The following is a 24,103-nucleotide window of genomic DNA, read 5'->3' as shown; positions in this document are numbered from 1 at the left end:
ATGAATGATACGGGAAAAGGCCGAAATGATACTGTGTCAGAACCCAGGGCAGTGATACTGATAAAATATAGAGTTTAACCATGTCCAGTATCAGCCGCCGTAGCTGTCCACTCAGAGCGCGCTGCTCTGATATCGTGCCCGTGAAACAACCAATCTGAGAACAGCGCACGTTTTGCTGTCGTCTGTGCTCTGTCAACATGTCAGCGGTTAAATAGTATAGTAAATATTAGTATAATAGTAAATATTAAATAGTACGTGATAATAAGCTCATGATTAAATAGTATGTGATAATAAGATCATCACATGGTTTGTCTGGTATCAGGCCAGGTATCATGCCCCCAATTGTCAGTATCAGCTGATACTGATACTGGCATGTGATAACCTATAATTAGCATGTAGCTTAGTCTCGCGGTCATTGGGAAAGTTCCGTGTTATTGTTGAATTGCGAACGTAATGTGTGTCGATCGCATGAAATTATTATTTTTTTTGCCCCAGAAAATATTGGTACCACTTTTGCGCCAATGTTAAACCTGCACCATTTTGGAAGAAATAGGCTCACTTTTGGTGATGTTCCTAGATGTATTTTATCACTGTGTGTTTCCCTTAACACCCTCCTTTATCTCTGTGGGAGTGAGATGATAGACTTCACCGTCTAACAGTCCTTTAGCTGAGGTGTTCACTGGAGAGCAAGAGAGCGAGGGAGTGGCAGCATAGACTTTTAATTAGATTTTCTTTACAGCGTTGTATCCTTTGGCGTCATGTGTCACTTATACACAATGAGTCGCACACAGACACACACACACACAATAAATATACACATAGCACCTTGTTACAGCTGCCAGTGTTAGAGTGCTCCCATGTGTTTTCTTTGCATGGTAAGAGGCCCTAGTTAGACTTCACTGATAGGACTCAGGTCGGAAATGGCTGCCTGCTTTTTGTGCGTGTTTGTCTCTTCATCAGTGTGTTATTTTCTGCAATAAACTTGCCTCTGGTACATCTCCTTAGCCATCAAACGAGCATGTTAGCTTCAGCTGTTATTGACATTTAGAGGGAATAGAGTAAGAATAAAACGAGGTGGAAGATGTCAAAATTAAAACAAAGAACCTCTTTTCCGTTGAAAAGTAATCATAAATTAAATTGGATGGGAGTGCTGAATCACACTTTAATGCCATTCAGTGTAATAACTTTGCCGTTGTGTAGAACTGGACTGTCTTATATTGAGAAGTTATTTTTCAACTACTCAATTTTGCTACATGACAAGGAGCAGGATATTAGAAATATGGAGGACGTTATTCAATAATATATTTATTTTTCAGAAACTCACCTATAAATGTTAGATTTACTGTAGAGCTGGATTGCAATTCTAAATTAAAGATGTATGTCTTGGTTAGGTACTGCATGGGGGGAGGTCGGCACTAACTTTCAAATGGGTTTGCAAGCTTGACGGACATACACACCATCCCTAGTTAGGATTACGACTGACAGGGCAAAGTTGACAGACTGCTTTTAGGTATGTACATCCGCGACAGACATTCACATACATACCATACAGTGATGAGTGAAAAAGCTTTACACGGCAATCAATTTAAGTCACGAACATTGAACAGAATGTTATCAATTCTAAAGTTTCATTTTCAATTGTGGCAAATATAAACGTTTACGTTTTCAGGTCAAAATACACACAATACGAGAAAAATTACATCACTGACCCACTACCGCCTTGTCGCCGTCACATGACCAGAAGTAAGCTTTGATGACAAGCCAACATCATCATCATGTCTATAGTATTGGCAAATACAAATGTAAAGGTGACAATAGGGGTGTTATTTAATGTCTACATGACTCTAACATCGGTTTAAAAAATACACAAATATTAAATTTGTTCATATTAAATCCCACTTTGTGGATAACTATATTACAATATTCGGCCAACAATGCAGTTTAATCCACTGACATAATTTTCTGAAAGATTCTAAAGGGGACTGTGATTTTGGCAGCATCTTGTGTGTTCCACTGACTTGTATTGAATGAACTGAACAGTGAAAGCATCAGTTCCAGTATACAGTACATGGCTCTCAATGGACGGAGTGTGACTGCTTAATATTGACCAAAATGATTGACAAGCCTTAAACAAATAAAAAAGTAAACAAATAAAGTACAGTATAATGAAGAATCACTATCAAAAAGTGTATCAAGTGGCCTGTTCTTAACAAGTAATTTGACAGCTTCTTTAGCTTGACACTGAACATACTGTATGTGGTAGCCAGTCTCGCCACAAGGTCAGTAAACACGGTACCGTGGCTTTTCCAAAATAGTCAATATAATTCAAGTGACTTAGAATCGCATATACACATTTAACTTAATGTTGTTCACCATGCAATAATGTCTCAAATCTTGACAGAAAAGGTATAATTTTCTGCAAGCTTGGAGAAGTAGAAGGTAATCCTTGGAAACAGCCATTTTTCGCTGTCCAACATGGTCCTGTTTTGACAATAGCAGCTATCTCACCTAATTGCTCTTCCAGTCAAAACATTGAATGATTTGAATGGGACGTAATGTATCAATGCTTTGGGGCTGAAACATCGATATATATTGAGAAAATGGACCGGTCTTAATAGTAATACTGATTTACTGTCTTCTTGCTCCGGTCCGGCCACTCCAAATTCGCATAGCAAAAACATCAAATAACGGCAAATGAAATGTCATAGTACAGGGAAATTGTAGCTTACACCTTTCCTGAACGAGCAAATCTGTTTAGCATGTAAGAGCATTTAGATCAACAATACAATAATATCTGCCCCAATGGCTGGACGGGACACACACCAAAAAAAAAAAATGCTGATTTACTGCATATAACTTAAGAAAGGAAACAATTGTTCTGCGTAGCTATACATAAACATTGCAAAGTGCCCATTGACCCATTTCAGTTCCTGAAAAAAACAAACAAAATCTCTATGGGTGTAATTTGGCAAATGTCCACATTCTGTTTGGAATGTCTTGTTTTTGGAAAACCATATTCAGAATTAGCTTTTTTATGCATCAGCATCAAAACATGTGATAATACGATGACATCTGGTTTGATGACACAAGAAAACTAATGTCCCTGTTCTATCTCCATCCTCTATTTAACAGGCGGCACAGGACACGAGCAATTTTCACAGCTGTCTGTCAAACCTTTTTAAATAATACAATTCCATGAATTTTCCAGAATAAATTACATACTTATTTCTTATTCACCCCTTTCTTACTTTGATTTCTACATTGCGCTCTATGGAGAAGAACAGTGGGGAGAAAGGAAATTATCAGACACAAAAACGAATTAATGAAGTGAGTCATTGGTGCAGACTGAGAATATCAAATCAACCTGTTCCCGTCAGAGCTGCTTGTGAAGACTCCTCTTTGTATTTTTTTTTTCTTTGTGCGTGCAAGTGAACCATTAGTGAGTGAGAAAGAGAGTCACAATTCTATAAACCTGCTTGCCACAATCAAACTTTGCTGTGATCGACAGTCCATATTGTTTGGCTAAACTGCAAAGCTTGTTAGAACGGCGGTGCACGAACGGCCACATGTCCCGCCCACTTGAAAGATCCATTATCTCCATGTAACTATGTGTTTTCCTGACTGCTGAAAGACAAAAAAAAACATTAGCTGTGACCCATGGACGAGAACAAGGACAATTAAAAGTAACACAGCAGCTTTGGTGAAAGATCACATAGTAACCACTTTTTCTAGTTCCACTATTTCAATGCAATTGACAATAAACGGCAAAACCCATCCACTTATAAACCGGTCCCAAGCCCGGATACATGGTGAGGAGCGTCAGGGCTCCTTTGCCAGAAAGTATGTGAATCACAACCATCCTCTCCATACCGGATCAGCTTCAATCTGTGCTAATAACAACCGCCACAGGTATTGGCAATCACTATTTTTAACAATGGTGGACACGTGTGGGGCTACAGAGAGAGTTGAGGAAAGGCAGCAGTAGGGTTGCTAAACATTGGCACAATTCAACGAAAGGGTCGGCAACTAGCCGACATGATAGAGAGAAGAAAATATGATTTACCACTGTATGTTTCCAAGAGACCAGATGGAAAGGCAGCAAGTATTGGAGAGCTGGATGTGATCCTGAAGGAGGAGTATGTAAACATAGCGGTGAGGTCAGGAGAGTGTGGTGATGGAGTTTGCAATTGCAGGAGTAGTGATGAACATTGTTAGTGCGTACAAGTGAGTTACAAGAGATCATTTCTGCAGCCAGTTGCATGAGTTGATGCAGAGTAATCCCAAAGGTGATCAGTAATCAGATAATCAGCAGATCTCCATGGCCATATTGGTGAAGGAAATAGAAGAGATGTCCAGGTCTGGTGTAAAAGACATGAAAATTCAAGGACAGATGATAGATTCCAGATACAAAAGTAGATTTTGCAGACCAAATTAAAATGACTGTTTCCAGAAAAGTCACTTATAAGGGTGAAGGCAGGAGCATGCAGATATCGAGCAGATACCAGCTGGAAGATACCACAGATACTACCTAACACAGGGGTCTCAAACTTGCAGGCCGCTAGTTTGAGGCCCCCACCTTGATACCAAAGTTTAATGTTGAAATGAAAGTGTGCACACCGGACACAATTAACATGATTTTGCCCCGCCCATACTGTTACCCTACCCTGTTACCCCGCCCTGTTTTGCTTTGGATTAGCAATGAAGCTAAAGGCTTATGACGCTGGGTACAAATAAATGCAGGAAATGATTTGGAATAAAACGGAATATACACGTCAAGATAAAGCATCTCATCAAACATGTTGTTAAAGTTACGACGCTGCTCCCAGATGGAACTGAGTACAATGCTAACTTGCTAATTGGGTAAAATGATTAAGTTTCATTAATGTTCATGTTAAAGGTTAAATAACTGTTAATACTGTACATTTGAATCTGAAAAAAATAATTTCTCTAGCAACTGTATGTGGTTTCTTACGTTTTTCTTATTTGCTGTTTTATTATTTTACTTATTACTGATTGATTGATTTATTGTCTTTATTCTTAATTTGTTTATTTTATTTTATTTTTATTTTATTTTGTGTATAGAAAAATAAAAAAAATTTGATATTTGAGAACAGTGGAATGTTTTATCAGATATTTTGGTGTGGAAAACCGGAACCAAAGTACTGAAACAGTGTAGGGTATAGCAGAAGCAAAAGCATTGATGATAGTTTTTTTTTTATAGATTTTTCTTCCAGTTTGCGTTTTGGTTTTTTTTGAAAACCTGATGTGGCCCGGCTTCACCCAGAACCTAGCTCCGGTGGCCCCCTAGGTAAATTGAGTTTGAGACCCCTGACCTAACATGTGCAGAAGATTGAGAGACATTGGTGATTGTGAATTGTTGACAGGGGAGAGCCTATGCATACAGTGATGATACAGTATGTGTGATAACTCTTGAGTAAAAGAGGAGAAGAACAAGGACAGAACAGAGAACCAAACGCAAACATCGCACCTGTAGTGTTTATTTATCTGTACAAACCACTGTATGGGTTGCTGGCACAAGCATCCTTCTAGCATGAACATACACTAACGGACCTGTTATGAAGATGAAGATGCTCATTACCAAAGATGTCTTCCGTTTAGCATGTTGACTGTGTAGTTATTAAAAATAGCCAGTTTGGTTTCATGTTGTTGGTTAGCATTGCTTCACTCAGTCGTCTTTACACTCAACCTTTGTTTTTTGAATTGACCAATAAGTGAGCAATCTCATATGTTTTTTTTGTGATGTATATTGGTTCACTTAGATTGTTTTTTCAAAAAAGACAAACCCATGAGACAATATGAGGGCGTTTCGTCCAATTAATTTAGGTCCACATATCGTCTTTCCTCTCTCAATTTGATGCACCCCCACCGCAGTATTTCTCAGTCTGTCAGTCAAAACGGTAGAAATTTAATGTCTGCTTGCTTCTCCTCACTTCATACCACATCGGAGGTCTTTGTAGATTTGTACTGCAGACCATCAGAGCAAAATATCCCCAAAGAGCGTCCTCGCCAGCAGGAGAGATCCACAAATAAGCACATGAATAGCACATAGACACAAAAGCACACCAAAGATATAACCCCAGAGACACTCGGCATGTCTGCACCCCATCCAAGATAACTCGAGCATTTAAGAGAGTACAAAGAAAAACAGTAGCATTGACACACCCGAATATACAGAGGTCAAAATGTAGATCTTAAACAAAAGCAGACGAGGTGAGAAAAGCAGTTGCATTGCAGACATCCGAGCACAGATGAAACGGTGGCGATAAGACCACAGAAGGCGAGCAGTACAAGCTGATACAATTATGATGGCACTTAATATGCTATCTCAGCTTTAGCCTCAATAATTGATCAGCCGCCTCCATCTTTTCTATTGTGAAGGAAGACATGTCACGCTGGAACTGCTGGAAATATACCATACTGTATGTAGAAGCGCTTCTTATACAGTGCTTTGTTTAAAAAGTGCACTAGTCCGTGATTCATTGTTTAATTTCCTTCATGTTGGCAGCAAGACAAGACAGCAATTTAGGGAGTTTTGATGCCGCAACATCCAAGATGTGCTTTCTTTTTACGTTTTTTTTTTTTCATGGTTGCAAATGGAAGCATCACAAAGTTAAAACCTGTTTAAAAGACAGCGGTCTTTTAAACAAATGTATTTTTCTATTATGATGTGACACACATTTTTTTTTTACTTCCCAAATAATAAATTGCATATTTTATACAGTTAGGAGCAGAAGTATTGGGACAATGTATTTTTACGTTTGAGAATAGAGCTGTTCCTATTAGATATTGATTGATTCATTCATTCATTTTCTACCGCTTTTCCTCACAAGGGCCGCAGGGGGTGCTGGAGCCTATCCCAGCAGGGTACACCCTGGACTGGTGGCCAGGGCACATATAGACAAACAACCATTCACACTCACATTCATACAATTTGGGCAATTTGGAGTCGCCAATAATTGGAATGTGGGAGGAAACCGGAGTACCTGGAGAAAATGGGGAGAACATGCAAACTCCACCACACAGAGATGGCCGAGGGTGGAATTGAACCCTGGTCTGCGCGCTAACCACTAGACCGCCGTGCCGCCCGATATTGATTCAATACCAGCCAAACAAATCAGGTTACTCTGCATCAGAACTACTGTCCAGGTGCAGCACTTCTAGTCTACATGCGGAACCCACGTTACCACAGCAACAGTGTGTACTAGCTTATTTAGCAAGAATTAGGAGTGATGTCAGTCGTGCGGCCATGTTTTTCATTAAAGTCTAAGAGTTGTCATGTACATGTTTCCCATGGTGGCAAAGAATGGGGATAGTTTTGTTTTGAAGAAACTGAAGCATCCACTGCTTTTTGAAACATTTGCAAGGCATGAAATGGCAAAAAGTATTTTGTAAAAAAGAGTTATTAAAGAAAAGAGCCAGCCCCCGTCGATGGTAAGTCAGGATTAAACATTCATTCATTTTCTACCACTTTTCCTCACGAGGGTCTTCGGGCGAGAGACGGAGTACACCCTGGACTGGTCGCCAGCCAATCACAGGGCACATATAGACAAACAACCATTCACACTCACATTCATACCTATAGACAATTTGAAGTCACCAATTAACCTAGCATGTTTTTGGAATGTGGGAGGAAACCGGAGTACCCGGAGAAAACCCACACATGCACGGGGAGAACATGCAAAGTCCACACAGAGATGCCCGAGGATGGAATTGAACCCTGGTCTCCTAGCTGTGAAGTCTGCGCGCTAACCACTTGATCGCCGTGCCGCCGGTATGATTATCATTGAAACATATCATTGAGAACATTGAACTTCGCTACATTTTGCTTATTGTGGATAAAACTATACACCAGATGCACCAAGAAGTCAATGGGCAAGTTTTTCTCATAACTACGCCTACATCCCATGCTACTACCGGCTGATATTCAATGCTGCACAATCGGATCGGAAGTGAAAAAGTTATATCTTGACACCCTTAATAACAAGTGGCAACGCTTATATGCCAATATTTTCATGTACAATTGAAATTTTTGCCCACAATGTTGACTATTTTATTGCGCTTTTTATATCTGTGTGTGCACATGTTGGTGTGTGTGCTACTTTGTTGCTACTTTTGTGTGCAAATGCGCCATTTGTTTCTGTCCCTAATCGTCCCCCCACCTCGACCAGATGTTTCCTTTCCACATCGCTGAATCTTAAATGAGAGCCTGCCGCTGCTCTTTCTGTGCATGTGTCTGTGTGTGTGTGTGTGTGTGTGTCTGTGTGTGTTTGCTCCAGGTCCCATCCCAGTTGTTCTGTGGCAGATTTAATTGGAGGTATTTTAGTGTCCCAGAACAGTGTGTATGATTGTTGTGGGGTGTATTAGTTTGTGTGCATGTTTTAATGTCTGCACACAATGTCAAATGAGCATTACAGTGTTGGTACACAGGCTACCATCTAATTTAAAAAATACTTGTTTTTACATGCAGTTACTACTACTATAACATATGTCAGTGAAAATATTAGGGGTGTCAACTAATTGTAGCTGCACGGTGGTCGAGTGACCACACAGCTAGGAGACCCGAGTTCGATTCAACATTCGGGCATTTCTGTGTGGAGTTTGCATGTTCTGCGTGGGTTTTCTCAGAGTACTCCAGTTTTCCCCCACATTCCAAAAACATGCTCGGTTATTGGCGACTCCAAATTGTCCATAGGTATGATGGTTGTTTGTCTGTATGTGCCCTGTGATTGGCTGGCGACTAGTCCGGGGTGTACCTCACCTCTCGCCCTGAAGTCAGCCGGGATAGGCTCACCCTCGTGAGGATAAGCAATATAGAAAATCCCAATTGTGCTGACAAACCATATAAAAACTCCAGAAAGTGAAATGCAGCTTGTGTCAGCAGCTTATAAAATATCAACCACCAACAACATTGTACCGTCACTAAACATAACTTGATATCATTTCAAACAGGTAAGGCTGCTTCATTTCATATCCCGACAGTGAATTTCAAAGAAAGAAATAAGGCTCCCAACTGACAGCTTTGAGCGTTATTTATTTTTCAAGCCATGTTGTTCCTATTCTATGTGCACTTTTCCGATGTGTACCAACATTGACTGTGTTCTAGTTTTTTTTGTCTTGCTTTCTGTACCACTAAATAAGTTAAGGTACAGTTGTTGCACACATACCATGTTTGTTTATCCAAGTGTTTTAGCTTGTTTCTTTGAAGTGGAAAAAAAATCTGTTTATATATATCGGGATTGACACGAGCTTCGCCAACATTCAAATATTTGTTGACTATGTATAATATCTAACCAATATAAACTATGAAAATACAAAGTTATCTATGTCTATTTATTTCTTAGTATTCATAATTTTCGCAAGGCTTTGAAACACATGCCAAAGCAACAGGTGTGTTGTATCCTGTAACCTGCCCGTACGTAACTTAGCCAGTCAGATGCCTGAAGAAAGCCATCTCTGGAATAGGCAAACGACATGAAATGGTAGTAGAAATGAATCATGCCTGCGCTTAAGTGAAAAATGTTTTTTCCAGTGACCTAAAACCTCAAAGTACTCATGAGCAATAGACCAATACATTTTCATAAATGTTCCATGTGGTGACCCTAGAAGACAAAACAAACACACGCTGAATGCTTTAGCAGCTCCCTAAATCCCTGATAAGCGTAGATGTGAGCACTGAACAGTGACATTAAATTCTGCTCAAATGACTTTTAATTAATTACTCACAGAACCTATTGTCATATGTGAAGGCAGTGGCACATGTTGATTATTTAACGACAATACAAAGATACACATGTTTTCATTTTCTCTACGACCAATGGCAATTTGGGATCTCATTCATTCATTCATTCATTTTATTCCGCTTTTCCTCACAAGGGTCCTATGGACAATTTGGAGTCGCCAATTAACCTAGCATGTTTTTGGAATGTGGGCATGCGCGGGGAGAACATGCAAACTCCACACAGAGGGTGGCTGAAGGTGGAATCGAACCCTGGTCTCCTAGCTGTGAGGTCTGCGCGCTAACCACCCCACCGCCCTGCCGCCCAATTTGGGATCTCCCAAAGTGAATTTTGAATTGACCCAGAGACATTTGGTATATTCATTTAATTGTGGATATAAAAACATATATTATTATTATTATTATTATTATTATTATTATTATTATTATTCATTTTCTACTGCTTTTCCTCACGAGGGTCGCTGGGGGTGATGATAATAATATATTTTGTGAATTTATTATAATCAATCAGTCAGTTTAGAATATGAATTCACGTTTGGACGTTAATGACTGACTTGTCTCAAGTTGGTATTCTGATTTTACTATTTGTTATTCAGATTTTTGAAATTATTTATTTAAATTTAACATATTTTAGCTTCAGGTAAACTGATCACATGCGAGGTGATCTATTTTCAATTGTGTTTATTATTAGGATCACACTTAGAGGAAAACCATGAAGGAATGAGGAGAACCTGCAAACATAGAGATGTTCCCAGACAATGAGGTTGATTAGAATGTATTTTATTTTATAAAAAATGTAGTTAATCATGCATTTCTTAGGTCAAACCACCAAGTTCCATCATACCAAGACAATTCTTTGCTTTCAACTTTGGCAACATTTGGGGAAGGCCCTTTTTTTGTTACCTTCAGGTGTTTTAATATGCCTGACATGCTTGTTTTATACTGATTATTGCGCAGCTCTGGCTGGCTAATGATTCTGTATGCCTATTAATTCCTGTGACAACAGTGTGCGTTTGAAATAATTACATTCGCTATTGCAGCTGCAGAGGGATCAGATCGCTCTCCGTTGATGCATTTCTCATCCCCTAGCGCTCTCATTTTGCCGTCTTTGTCTCTCAGTGAGGCTGCACTGTGCTTCTATAATTAAAACCCTGGTGAACAGACAAAGAGATGGGGTGATGGACAGGAAACTGAGTCATGCACTATGTCAGTGTGACAAGCAGTCTGCTCACTGCATTTGTGCATGTATACTGGCATCCTTCCACGTAGCTGTGGATTGAATTGTGTGTTTTTTTTCCATCTTAACACGAATATTCATGCATACTGTTTTGACATTGTCAAGTAGGCGCACACCACTCAAGCCGTCTTTACACTCGACAATCATTTGAAGGAAAATGGATGTAATTAGAGAGTGGGAGACGCACCTGCTAAGCAAACAAACAGCCAGATGTTGCATGTAACAAGTATCTTGTAGAAGCTGCAAGGTTCATAGGACAGAGCACAAAACAAGCTGTGAAAGTTCTACTCAAGTTTGTGTTTACTGCAGCTCTATCAAGGACACAATGCTGCATTATCAACACAAAATGAGTGCATGTGCAATATCCGTATGCATCGACATGTCTTGCGGCAATATGTAAATGAAGCAGATGGATCAATGTCCTATGTTGGACGCCGGAGTTAGGGATAGCCGAAGGGGGGTTGCTGAGCGGAATAATGTGTTGTTATTGTGAGGGATGTCAGCCCCAAACAGAGTTGATGTGCCATCAAAGCTGACTAATGTACATCCACTGACACAGGCTTTGCATTCAGATATCATTGCTCGCTGCTCTAAGGAGAGATGAAATGCACAAGCACACATGAAAGCCACTCGGGATGCTGAATGAGGTGTCAAGTGCTCCCCTCATTGTTTTAATGGCGCCGCCAGCAACACCACTGTCCCTGTCACCACTCCTCTACTGAGGTTTGTGTTTGTTCACCCGTCTGTTCGATGTAAGGGCACTTCAATTGTGATGCAAATGGAGGATGAATTAAAGTCCTTTTAAACATTTCACATCAGTTGTCAAGTACCATGTGCGCACCTCTTTGTCAATTGAAGTTTTATGTCTATATGGGCGCACCTGCCCTGCGCCTCTATCCCTTCCACCAGCGCAAGTAGCAAAGAGGGAGGAGAGAAGGCGTTAGAGGATTTAGCATAGCTGAGTGTAATCATACCCAATCAAATGAACGACTCTTTGCCTTTAGATGCGCAGAACTGGAGTGTGCATCAGACAATGGCCACAATGCGCATCATGCACCATGTACGCCACCTCTGTTCCTGACAGTTACATTAAACACAGCATCAGGCTAATCCAGGCATCTTCCACCAGCATTCCTGCTCTGCAACTCCAAATAGAACTTTTCATGGTATATTCGCGTATCTCATGGGATCACATCCTACTTGAGAAAAAATATGTCCTGTGATTGACTGGTGACCAGTCCACGGTGTACCCCACCTGTCACCCTAAGTCAGCTGGTGTAGGCCCCAGCTTACATGAGACCCCAATGATGACAAACAGTATAGAAAACGAATGAATGGAATGAATGTCAGGTTTCCTACATCCAAACTGCGGAGCCGGATAGGATTGCAATATTCATACTCTTTCTTGTGTGGGAATGTATTATCAGGCCTTTCAGAAACAGGTTCAGGGCATCCACAATATAAATGTGCATGCAAATTTGACTGATTGACTATGTGCTCCGCTGCTTCCTCCTGTGTGTGCTGAGTAACAGGTTATGGGAGCATCCGGCCGGTCGGCAGATGCTCATTTGTTCCAACCAGAGACTTTGAGGACAAAAAAAAAACAAAAAACAGCAATGCGGCAGTGAATGATGAGGCATAGTGTCAAAGGAAGTATGACACTGTTGGGAAGAAAAGAAGGCTAAAGAAGGGGTGGAACAAGAGATAATGAGGTGCTGAGGAAGGCGAAATATTCTGTGCAGAGTTCCAGCGAGAGACAAAAAAAAGATGTGAGGGCGCTCTTTGCTCGGCTCAGCATATGATCTATATGTGTATTGTTAGAAGTGATACAATCCAGGTAGCCAAGGTATATAATTACCTCTGATGTGAAACCTTCTGACATTGCAAAGTATAAGTGACAATCGTTTTAAGTTTCTGGCACACAGTGGGATATACTAGTATGTACTGTAGATGGCAGATATTCATCTTGAGCATGATAACCAGTTGACTGAGTTGATTCAGTCTCAGATTGCAATATTTTTTTGCTACACATTATGTTATACATTATTACATTACATTGTTACATTATGCTACACATTATTTATCTTCCTTTTATCCATCTATCCATTTTCAATGCCGCTTATCCTCATTAGGGTCATGGGTATGCTGGAGCCAATCCCAGCTGCCTAGGAAAAAAAAGCATAATATAATGAAAAAAATAGAGATGTTGATGTTAGCAATTAATAATAACATAAAGATTCCTCTTGTATCACATTTATTAAGCTTTTTTAGAATGGAGAAAAAATTTGTCTGAATATATGTATTTGTCACAGCACAGCGATGCTTGACACTAAACATTCATTCATTCATTTTCTACCGCTTTTTCCTCACAAGGGTCGCGGGGTACACCCTGGACTGGTCGCCAGCCAATCACAGGGCACATATAGACAAACAACCATTCACACTCACATTCATACCTATGGACAATTTGGAGTCACCAATTAACCTAGCATGTTTTTGGAATGTGGGAGGAAACCGGAGTACCCGGAGAAAACCCACGCATGCACAGGGAGAACATGCAAACTCCACACAGAGATGGCCGAGGGTGGAGTTGAACCCTGGTCTCCTAACTGTGAGGTCTGCGCGCTAACCACTTGACCGCCGTACCCTGACACTAAACAGTATGTTCAAATTCACTTACATGACCAGTAGTCTCTTTTTGCAAATACTTTAGTGGTACTGCTGTAAGTATAGTCTGATAAACATCTCAACAACACTAAATCATATTGTTGTTGTTAAAAGGCAAGAGGCAAGACACAAACAGAGGAAGCAGGGAAGGTGTGAGGGGGCGAGTTCAAGAAAAAGTGGTGAGCCAGTGCAAGAGTGGAAACGCTTTGAAAACGTGTGACAGATGATTATTGAAAGGGGATGCTGAAAACAAAAATAGATCAACTGGGCCTTTTATCCAAATATAGTTATCTTCCTCATATCCTCACACTTTGTATGTGTTCCTGGAGACACCACACACTCACACACACACAAAGCACTGCGAGTGTGTGAGGCCATACTGTGATCCACAGACAGATGACAGCCATTACCAGCCACGCTGTCCCAAGCCAGGCGGAACAGCTGCAGCCAGATCCCACTGATCTATTGCCGCTCTAATGAATCTGTTATGGCCAGGCTTGAGCAATCGATCTCAGATCCGCTTAATCAATTAGCCCATTAATCAGACGTGAACCCTGTGTGTTCTCACAGTGGATGAGTGATCACATTACATAGAAAAAAAGACACACAAACATGCAAGTTCTCGTCAGGCAGAGCAAATCGAGGAGATGAAAAACAAGGATGATAATTGTATTGGTTCTTCATGGTATTCAGTCCAATGTCCAACATACTTATGAATGACTTATATGCTACTAATTAGCTGTGCAGTCAGCTCAAGTTTATATTTTAACTCCCGCTGTTGAGCTATTCTAATTATCAGTGTGTTTGCCCCTCCCTGATGTCGGATGATTTTGGGTCCAGCCTCTCTCCGAGCCTCTGCAGTGTACACACTATTGCTATGAATTATAAAATGAAATAACATGCCTCACTTTTTATAATAAGCATCAGCAGATGATTTGTTTTTAAATAGAGGATGATTACGTACCCTGATAGTTCTTCTAACAACCTGCATTGGGATTAGCAGGGAAAATAAACATTGACTAAATATGTGCTGGCATATTACCACAAATGCATATTTTAGAGACAAAGAGGAAGCAATCAATCTTTTATTTAAAATAACATCATGTCTGATTTTTGCACGTGAATTACAATCGTGGAATCAGAGTTTAGGTTTTTGCTTCAGAATATTGAACGTCAAGTCACAGCAAAGTAATACAACATAATGTTTTTATTGAAATTGTACATTTGTTAAAATACTTGGACATTCTTTTTTATTAAACGTATTTAATACTTTTCAGAACACTAAATTTACTTTCATAACCTTGAAAAAAATAATAAATATCACAGTTGAACCTTGGATAGCGTTATTAATTATTTCCGGAAGGCCCTTCCCAAGAAATCATGTTTATCCACTGAATCAATTTCAGAAAGCCAAAAATGTTGACAAAAACCTGTTTTTATAGTTAGAACCTGATTGAAGAAATAAGTCAGGAGTCAATGTGGTGTCTTCGTGCCACATCATGTCTTTGTCACGTCACAGTCAACAGTTCAGAGAATGTTTGTGATCAAAAATACATACAAAATTTATTTAGAACGCACCCCGCAACCCTAGTGAGGAAAAGCAGCATAGAAAATGGATGGAAATTACTAGCACAACAAGATACAGTAAAGTCTCATTATATCGATATCGGTTAAAACAAATTACTACTTATTACGATACTATTTTCATTTCCCGGCAAATTTCTAGTCTTTTATGATATAATTAGCTCCGTTAGTACGATACCCGGTTATTATGATAATCCGGTTACGAGGATGCCCTTTTCATCTCCCGCCAGCCAATTTGGTCTGCTTATATCGATACAAAAGCAGCTTAAATCAATCTTTGCTTAAGGATTTCAATACCAAAAAAGAACACGGCGAACGGCTGCTTCCAGTCAACTTTATTTTTCACACTTCCACCACCAGAGTGCAGCACACACAGCGGAAAACACCCGTCCCTCGCGCCTACCCCTCCGGGTGGCAACACCTTCCCTATCGATAGTTCCGGGGTGAATTATGTTCCGGGGTGAATTATGTCCCGGTAACCGGTAATCACTACAGCGGAAGTTTTTTTTTATTTACTGTAGTACAAAATGTATTGTAGTACAAAAGCATGCTAGATACGCAATCCATGAACTCAAGGAGAAAATTACATGCCATATCAAAGATCCGCCCACTTGTAATGCAGTTCGGCGCAGGATCAGATATATGGATAGTCCGGTTATATCGGTATTTTTTCCAACTCCCGAGAATATCGATATAAAGAGACTTTACTGTATGTGCAACATAAAACATTAACTAGAAAAGGTATGCAAACTGAGGCAAAACTATACTTTATATTGTTAAACATGCTAAGAGACTCAACATCCATCCATTTTCTATACCGCGGGGCATGCTGGAGCCTATCCCAGATGGGGCTACACACTGGACTGGTGGCTAGCCAATCACAGGGCACATATAGACAAACAACCATTCACACTCACATTCATACCTATGGACAATTTGGAGTCGCCAATTAACCTAGCATGTTTTTGGAATGTGGGAGGAAACCGGAGTACCCGGAGAACACCCACGCATGCACGGGGAGAACATTCAAACTCCACGCAAAGATGCCCATGGGGGGAATCGAACTCAGGTTCTCCTAGCTGTGTGGCCTGTGTGCTACCCACTCTCACTGTGCAGGCCAGGTTCAACATTTTAAACTTTTTTTTTTCCAAATGTGATTTTCATTTCATTTTTTTTTTGTTTGCAAATTTTGACCATTTTACCAACGACTCTACTACTAAGGCCATAGTCATCTTTTCATTCATTGTTAGCAACAACAATTTATATGTATTTCTCATTGTTAGCAAAAGTAAATTATGTGTATTTTTACCTTTTGTTCTCTATCCGTACCATCAAGTTCAAGTCAATCTGTTTTTTTTACCCATTCATTTTCACATTGTTATTCCACTCCAAAAAATTCTATTTGCAAAGGAACACCCAAGGACCCAAAGAAATGCCAGGCTATCTACTGATGCGTCACATCCCTGCGAGCCATGTCTGAATGGACTGTGCTAAAACCAGAAGCTCCACATGAGGAGTCATGAACAGCCAGCTGGAATATAACTTGTTCCTTAAGGGGACACTTAAAATTCAATATCCTACCTCATTCCAACATATTTACTTGTGCTAAGGGTCTTTTATGCTCACTTTCTTGTGTCTATTGGACATGGATGAGGCAGTAAAAAGAAGCGATGAAGAAGACAAGACAATGAGGTAGGCGAATGATTACCTTGACACATGGAGGGAAAATAAGGAGAAAAGTACCTGATTACATGAGAACGGATGTCTCGGGTGTAGCGTGTCCTCCATCTGGTGCATGTTTTCTCTCTGCGAGGTAGAGCCTCGAGAGCAAAGTTGTGCTTTCACATTTTGGATGACAGAAGTTGCTAAATGAAGGAAAAACCTCAATAAATTAGGAGGGAAAGAGGATAGATAACGAGACGGGTTTTCCATATAGGATAAATTAGAGCTGAATGATGACTAGGAAAATCAAGTGTCTCATGCTAAGTGGCTTTAACCTAAGCACTACTGTTTTTTTCCCTGTTATTGAATTGGAAATGGCCGCACGGTGCTGGAGTGGTTAGCATGATGGCCACACACTCAGGAGATCACTGTTTGGTCAGCCCTGTGTGGAGTGTGCATGTTCTCCCCGTGCATGCATGGGTTTTCTCCGGGTACTCCGGTTTCATCCCACATTCCAAGGTATGAATGTGAGTGTGAATGGTTGTCTATATCGTATGCACCTTGCGATTGACTTGCAACTACACTACCGTTCAAACGTTTGGGATCACTTGCAAATTTCTTTGTTTTCCAAAGAAAAACAAATTTTCATGCATTTCACAAACATTTCTATCCATTTCACAAACAAATAAAATTAATCAGATGATTTTCGAAGAACGATCTACATTTTTGCCTAGAGGCCTACTATCAACAACTGTCAATCCTCTGCATCAATCTCCTGGTATGGCTGCTAATCCAAGTTAATCATTTTATAAGGCTAATGGATTATTAGAAAACCCATCTAAAATCTAAACTAAAACTAAAATCTCTTACCATGCTGTTAACTCTACTCCCTTCAGAGAGCAGCACAAACTGGGTCTAACAAGGACAGAAAAAGTAGTGGGAGGCCTCGATGCACAACTGTGCAAGAAGACAAATATCTGAGAGTGTGTAGTTTAAGACAAAGACACCTAAATAGTAGCACTAAATACTACCCGTCACACACCAGCGTTTCATTATCAACAGTGAAGCGGTGACTTCAGGGTGCTGGACTTCAAAGCAGGACTGCCAAGAAAAAGCCATATCTCAGACCAGGATCCCAAACTTTTGAGCGGTAGTGTATGTTTCTCCAACTGACAAACATGTCCGGTTTCCTCCCGCATTCCAAAAACATGCTAGGTTAATTGGCGACTCCAAATTGTCCATAGGTATGAATGTGAGTGTGAATGGTTGTTTGTTTATATGTGCCCTGTGATTGGCTGGCGACCAGTCCAGGGTGTACCCCGCCTCTCGCCCAAAGACAGCTGGGATAGGCTCCAGCACCCCCACGACCCTTGTGAGGAAAAGCGGTAGAAAACGAACGAATGGTGTCACATGACGGTCGTTAGGATACAATGGAGTGGGGCATCTGCCAGTCAACGACAGTCGTATGAGTGGTATCACCTTCTTTATCAATCCATTCAGATGTAATCATGATCTTAATCCTGTCTGAAACCGAGGTTGTTTATTTTTTAAAGGCTAACTGATGAAATGTAGATTTGTACCACAAATGCAGCTGCTGGGAACGATCACATGACAGTCAGTCTTTGACTCTGCTACCTTGCTTGCATTGGATCATGCCATGCCCTGGCTCACCTATTCCATTCATGCCAGAGGTGATTGAGTGCCGATCAGAATGATCAATTGGTCTGTACAGTGTGGATGCAAACATTAACTTCGACTGTCCATTGTTGGCAATCAGCTTGAGCAATGTGAATTGGAATTTAATCACTTCTAAAATCATAAACTGCTTCAGAGAATGAACATTTATTTCCTCGGTTTTAATCAGACACTTACAGTATTTGTATTGTTTAAGTATGCTGATTAGATCAACTCTTAATTGCTCAACACAACACCCTGGCATATCCCAAGTGTGCTTTATTGTCTGTTAACAAATGCATAACCATAACCATTATGATGGTAAAGGAGAGTACACGTGGCTGCAAAGAAATAGTGCGATGAGGTCAAGATAATAATACAAAAGTCTTGGACATTTGGCTTTCTGTACAAAGGTGATCGACAACATACCTTTTTGTCATGTATAATAGACTAGGATTTGTGTGTGTGCCTGTTTTCTGCATTCTTGCGGGCATGATTGACATGGCCAAGAGGAAAGGTCAACCAGTGCTAGTGCTGGAGGGCGCCGACAGGTAGACGTAACATTCCTGGATTGAGACAAAAACTGAAAGAGGGTAAAAGTGTGAAACTACATACCAGTATGTAAACCCACTCTAAGCTTTTATACACCATACATAAATAATAGCTCTCCTCATCCCTGGGCAGTTTTTTCAAAGTGAGACCTCTGGTGAGTAAGCAGGCGAAGAATATGCCTCCTGTAGGAATCGTTCCGAGGTCTGAGGTCAAAACTGCTGCCATCCTATTATTTTACACTGTGTGTGTGTGTGTGTGTGTGTGTGTGTATGCTCACAGTGGTTCTTTCTCAGAATTTGTCTGGACTGAAAACCAACGTGTTATATCTATATACTCAGGGCACAGAATCTATTGCAACTGGACTGTTCAGGTTGACGTAGAAGATGTTTTGCCTCATTTGAGTTGGCTTCATTAGTTCATGCTAAAAGACTAGATAGGACAGCACTAGTCTGAAAGGATGGCACACACCGACCCAGAAGGTTTCAGTGTTTTGTGTGCAAAACCACAGTCACATCAGGCCTCTGATGTTGACAATGGTCCTGGACACACCTGGAAGCCAAAAGTGGCTGTTTTGTTTTTATTTGGAAGACATTAAATGTTTGAATCTTTTCGGAAGGGTTGAAATAACAGCACTAGCCACATTTACATGACCTCTTTCTGAATGTAATCTTCAAAATGACTTTTCCTAAAACAATGGTATACATGGAAAGGAATGTTCCAATCACTTGTCTACATGCGTCGCTATAATCAAACAGTATAATCAATGGTGCATTCACAGTAAACATTCATTCATTCATTCATTCATTCATTTTCTACCGCTTTTTCCTCACGAGGTTCGCAGGGGTGCTGGAGCCTATCCCAGCTGTCTTCGGGCGAGAGGCGGGGTACACTCACATTCATACCTATGGACAATTTGGAGTCACTAATTAACCTAGCATGTTTTTGGAATGTGGGAGGAAACCGGAGTACCCGGCCGGAGAAAACCCATGCATGCACGGGGAGAACATGCAAACTCCACACAGAGATGTCAGAGGGTGGAATTGAACCCTGGTCTCCTAGCTGTGAGGTCTGCGCGCTAACCACTAGACCACCGTGCCGCCCACAGTAAACATGTTGTTTGTAAACGTAAACATCAACGTGATCACATGATACCGACTTCCCCAAGTTTTTCTTTCACTTGTTGGAATAATTCCGTATTGCGAGTTTTTCATTCGTCCAGTCTTGAAATTTAGTTTGGATAAAAAACAAACTTTCCGCAGCAGTTCAGTGCCTGTTTGCTCGCCTCCATTTTAAAAACTGAAGAACATCTCGAGCTGCGTGTTACGTCATATCTGAGCAAGCGCTGAAAGAACACACCCAGGATAAATTTAAACAGGCAAAGATACAATTAAATCCTGCTAATATTTTATAATTAAACTCAGGACATGTTTTATATAGATATATATTTACTTTTTAATAAAACTGCACTTGTGAATAAAGTATAGAAGGGTTTAGATTCTGTTCCACAGATGGCGGTAATGCACACCGAAAGCTGCTTGCCAACCGCCAATAAACAACAGAAGAAGAAAAACACGACGAAGAAGAACACACCCTGACAACTTTCCATTTGAGCGTTTACAAGATACCTCAATCGGATTGGGGAAAGGAATATTCCATCCCTGTGAATCCGATTATCGGTTCATTCGGATTGGCACTTTTCTTTCGGAATGAGGTGTATACAAAGGTAAAATTCTTTCCGTTTGAGCAAATATACCGAATGCAATTGGAATATTTGGGTCCATGTATACGTGGCAACTGTATGTGGGAGATAGATGGTGTTGCAGCTCTCTCACTCCGTTCAGAGATAACTTACATCAGTCCTCTTTTCATCCATCTCTTGGGTTTGCCCAGAATGTGTACAGTTTTGTCCTCGAAACAGGGCTGTTTCTCTTTGAGGCGTAGGTAGACAACTCAGTCTTGACCTGAAGTGTTGTCAGTGGTTGCTGGTTTCCACAATACAGTCTGGTCTTTACCAGCTTTTGTCTCAAGTGTCACCAGTTTTGAAGTGTACCGGGATGTTGTGTTGGTAAAAAAAAAATGTTGACTGATAAAACTCAGAGTGATTCTTGGTTGGGTCATGCCTCTACCTTACAGAAAAATGCTTATATCTGACACTGTCCCCTCAGACTCAAGCTTCTAGTATTAAAGTATCTAGTGCTTGAGCAAGAACTGATGAACGCCTGCTTGGAAGAGACAAGAATGTCTTCCAGGACAACCTGAACTGGTGTTTGAGGTTGGAGTTGGGTTTAGAGCAGCTGCCAGGTAGAACAAAACTCACTGGTGAGGCTGCTATCAAGGTCAAAGTTTGTCTGGTTGTATGTAGATGGAAGGTAAGGCTGTGTGTGTATGTGAGTGTGTGTGTGTGTGTCCACAGGGGTTGTAAGGTTGCCTCAGCTAATAGGTGACTCACCGCAGGGGCTCGGGTCAACACAGTGAGACATGACAAACATAAAACCCTGGCAACACACACAGAGTGAGGACATTGTGACCTGCTGCTTTGTCGGTCCTTCATGCAGCTTAATGCACTACACTGAATTCATGAATACAAATCATCCCCAAGGCCAAAAAATATTTTCACATCACATCAAACTGCAGTTTGAAAACATCACATTATCACATTAGTACGTAAAGGGGAACTGCACTTTTTTTTGGGAATTTTGCCCATCATTCACAATTCTTATATATACACGAGGCCGCACAGTGCATGAGTGGTTAGCATGTAGGTCACACAGTCAGGAGATCGGGAAGACTTGGGATCGATTCTCTGTGTGGACGTCTCTGTGTGGAGTTTAAATCTTCTGGGTACTGGAGTGGGTACTCTGGTTTCCTCCCACATTCCAAAAACATGCTAGGTCAGGGGTCGGCAACCTTTACTATCAAAAGAGCCATTTTATCCCCTGGCTCACTAAAGAAAAATAGACTGGAGCCACAAAACATAATTTAAAAAAAGCAGTGACGTGCTCACATTCAGAGCAAATTGCGAGTCTCCCAAAATTTTAATTAACTGCCAGATTTGGAGGGAATTTTGGTCAGATTTTTTTCAAAGATGGGTATTTTCCCCATTTGGGTGTTAAAAAAAATACTTCAGCATTGTGAAGGGAGCCACAACAAAGAGGTTAAAGAGCCACATGCGGCTCTGGAGCCGTGGGTTGCTGACCCCTGTGCTAGGTTAATTGGTGACTCCAAATTGTCCATAGGTATGAATGTGAGTGTGAATGGTTGTTTGTCTATATGTGCCCTGTGATTGGCTGGCCACCAGCCTCCCGCCTGAAGACAGCTGGGATAGGCTCCAGCATACCCCTGTGACCCTCGTGAAGATAAGCGGTATAGAAAATAGATGGATGGTGACGGAAGTAGTGTTATTTCTGATCAATGCGCCGAACAAAAGACCGATTTGCTCTACTTCACTTTGCTGACGTGTTAACAGAGCAAATTAGTTGAATCAACAGTGTACAGTATATTTCACCTGGGGATATTTCAGAAAAATGTGTTGTTTTTTCTTTCTTTTTTTTTTTTTAATATGAATTCAATGCTGTCCTCCAAGACCCGCCAACAGCCTTATTGTTTCCCTGTCCCACAACTGAAGATGACTCAGTGTGACACATCATTTGAATACTGAATTTTATGCTCGCCGCCCAAAGCCTATGTTTTTGTGTGTCTGCATTCAGTGGCGAGTGCACTCTGGTACTTTTAAGCTCAGGTGGAAAACAGTATGTGTTGGATGTGGCATCATTTTTTTTTTATTGGGAAAATATTTTATTCGCCTATTTGAACCTGTTGACATTAAAACCAAATTAAGATTTAGCACTGGAAGAAATGTATGAATATATTATGTGGGCCAGTTACATACACTCAATGGATAATTCATGAGGCATACCTGCATAACCTTATGGTATTCAATACAAGGTTGTGTCAAAAAGGTAATAATGATGAGGTTATTGACATTGTCAGAGAGGTATTCATTTTAGAGTACAGTTGTCCCTCGCTCTATTGTGTTTTGAACATCTTTCCCTCACTCTATTACGCTTTTTCTTTCATTAATTAATAAATGAATATGCTTTTGTGGTTGACGATGGCCCATTATTATATTGTAAATTTAGTCTGTAGTTAACTCACATTTAATCACATTTAATCGCAGATATAAATATCCCAAAAAGATATTTTTGGTATGGGGGAGGAAACCGGAAGAAAACCACGCACAGGAAAAACTCCACTCCACACTGAGATGCCCAAGCAGGGAATTGAACGCGGATCACCTAGCTGTGTGGCCTGCGTGCTACCCACTCGAACACTGTGCAGCCCAGCTTCCTTAGTTTATGTATGTTAGGAGACTTGGAGACTGAGAATGAATGAGAGTGTGAATGGTTCTATATGTGCCCTGGGATTGGTTGGCAACCAGTCCGGGTGTGTACCTTACCTCTTGCCCAAAGTCAGCTGGGATAGGCTCCAGCATACCCCTATGGCTCTACTGAAGACAGGGTTAAGTTAAGGTTAGGTTGAACCAGACAAACAAACACTAATGTGTTAAAGTACCCTTGTTGTTTTTTTTTTCTGTATTTACGACAAAAAACTACTTGCAGAAATGGAAAGAATTCACATTACTCTTGTTACTTAGAGTAGTTTTTGTGTCTTGAGAATGTGCTGTGTTGCTGTTGTGCCCAGCGCCCTGACAAAATGTGTGCAGTGTTAGAATGAGCACTGCTTTTGGTGCGTTAAGGTTGGCAATTAAATGTAACAAGCGACATCTGTCACGATACAACATTACTGACCAGAAGCTACTTAAACAATGTCTTCCAGCACTGGCATTAATTTAGTGCTGAAGCAAGGCACCAGTATCGCTATTTGCGTGGTCCTGTTACTGTTGGGAAAAAAAAAAAAATTAGATGTACTTTTCCTTGAACTTGTCACCTTTGTATACTTGATGTCTTAAT

General features: G+C 40.6%; 1 protein-coding gene across 3 annotated transcripts in view; it reads left to right on the top strand.

The window, feature by feature from the left end:
* Positions 1 to 24,103, top strand: part of sdk1b (sidekick cell adhesion molecule 1b) — a 264,413-nt gene that overhangs the window by 134,757 nt on the left and 105,553 nt on the right. The window lies entirely within an intron of this gene.

Source organism: Doryrhamphus excisus, linkage group LG9, assembly GCF_037039965.1.
Source record: "Doryrhamphus excisus strain RoL-2023G ecotype Guam linkage group LG9, RoL_Dexc_Guam_v1.1, whole genome shotgun sequence".
Taxonomy (NCBI): domain Eukaryota; kingdom Metazoa; phylum Chordata; class Actinopteri; order Syngnathiformes; family Syngnathidae; genus Doryrhamphus; species Doryrhamphus excisus.
Note: the sequence above shows the minus strand (reverse complement) of the source record. Positions and strands in the feature narration are given on the sequence as shown.